The following is a 2296-nucleotide window of genomic DNA, read 5'->3' on the forward strand; positions in this document are numbered from 1 at the left end:
TTTACGGCAGTAAATTGCATTTTGACTGTGTTTGACCAGAAGCTTAATTTAATCATAAATAATTTAATTTCTTTCTCATATTAATTAAATAAAAATAATGGATTCTCAAAGTCAAACAAATCATCACGAGTTGGATTCAGTTATGGGCACAACGACCCGAATTCCTAGACTTTTATCCGCTGAAGGCTTCCCAGAATGGAAGTACAGAATTGAGAAGTACATAAAAATGAAAGACTTCAAAATATGGAAAAGCATAATCAAAGATCCAGTCAGAATAACCACTACAGTTGTAGGGCAAGTGGTTGACAAGAAGATGGAAAACTACACTGATAAAGACTTCGAGAAAGTTGAAGAGCAAGAGAAAGCTTTGGCCACCTTGACCACGGCACTATCTTCGGACATTGCTCAATGTTTCAGGGAGTATACTTCTGCTAAGGCCTTGTGGGAAGCCCTAATTGAGGTCTATGAAGGGAATGAAGACATGCGGAAGAGTCGCCAAGATATGCTGCGACAACGGTTCAATATGTTCAACTATGTTCCTGGAGAGACTCTTGAAGCACCGTTGCAGTGGTTCACATCTCTTAATACTAAAATGATTGTAGCCGAGATTTTCTACACAAAGTCGGAGATAAACAAGAAGCTACTGAATGCTCTCCCAAAGTCTTGGGACATGAATGTAGTTGTCATCAAGAAGACTAAGGATCTTAGCCGTCTCTCTCTTGTTGAAGTGATAGCTTTAGTCAACGCCTGTGATATTGATGACAAGCAGCTAGAGATCAATCATGTGAACTCATACTCAACTGCAAACCTTGGAATCTCTACTAACAATGCTCTTTCATCTTTTTCTCTTCCTTCTGCAGGTCAATCATTTACTACTCCGCAAGCTCAGATTCAGACTTTTCAATATCCATCAGCTTCCTCTGCATCAACCATGCCTTTCTCACAGAACCAATCTTTCATGGCTACTCAAGCTGCTTCATCCTCAAATGTGGCTTCTTCTTCAAGAGGAAAGGAGGGTGATGAAAATATCACGCTTGCTTCAGGGCTTGTCAATTGCTACAATGCACTTGTAGTCGGGGATCTTCCACCCCAACTATCATTTGCCGATCTTGATCAGATTCACCCTGAAGACGTTGAGGAGATGGATATTACATGGCAAATTGCCATGGCAGTTTTTAGGGCGAAACAGTTTGCCAAAAAGACTGGAAAGAACAACTGGGGGATGAGTGTTGACAAAAAAGTTGGGTTCAGCAAGGGAAAGCTGCGATGTTTCAACTGCCACGAGCCAGGGCATTTTGCTCGTGATTGTCCACAACCAGATAGAAGATTAAATAATGATAGGATAATAGTTGCAGTTGGGACAATCTAAGTGGTGGTCGGATAAACAGCGAGAAGGATATGGTTGCACAGTCATTCGACTGGGAGGATCAGATGCAGGCCCTGAATTTGTCTGGACCTGAACATGCCCACCTAGCACAGGGCAGTGATGATGCTCCGGCAGAGATTGTGGCAGCTGAAGATAAAATGATGGAGCTGCAGTTTGCATTGATGGTATCTTCTTCTCATGAACCTAATACAACTGAGGTAAGTTTACCATCATTCTCTCAAGCCAGTATTGATTATGTTAAATTTCTGCATGAGAAAATTGAGACATTAGGTAGTGAAGTAGAAAGCCTTAAAATTCTCCGTGAACTTAACGACTCACTAAAAAGGGAAGTAGAAGACCTTAGATATGAAGGTTACCAACTCAGAAAAGGTCAAAAACCACTTCAAGCCCAATTGGAATCTAAAATAAATGACTTTAGGAGACTTCAGGAAGACTACAGTAATAAATGTTAAAATTATGATTATGTAATGAAACAGAAGGCTGAACTAGTGGCTGAAATTGAATCTTTAAAGGGCAAATTTGAAACCGCTGATTTTGATTTTAGAAAATTTGATGTCTCGAGTGGGGTAGTTGCAAATATGATAGACCAATGCATGCAATTTAAACGAAATCAATCAAAGGGTCTAGGTTATAATCAAGTGCCTCCTCCTTTAAATCATTCATATCAGCTTAAGCCCTTGTCCAAGGAAGAGATTGCCAATGAACCATTCATGGTTTATGGCAAGCCATCTGGTTTTGTTTCGGGAGGATTTATTAATGTTGAAAGTACTAACATTTCTACTTCTCCTACTGATCAATCCTTGAATCAGTGAAAGCACGATGCTGAAGGATCTGTTTCTGAAAATAAAACCGAGTCTAAACCTGAAGCTTTAGTTTTGAATAAAGACAATATTTTTTCTGATGTTTCAA

Source organism: Lactuca sativa, chromosome 3 (genome assembly GCF_002870075.4).
Source record: "Lactuca sativa cultivar Salinas chromosome 3, Lsat_Salinas_v11, whole genome shotgun sequence".
NCBI classification, from domain to species: Eukaryota; Viridiplantae; Streptophyta; class Magnoliopsida; order Asterales; family Asteraceae; genus Lactuca; species Lactuca sativa.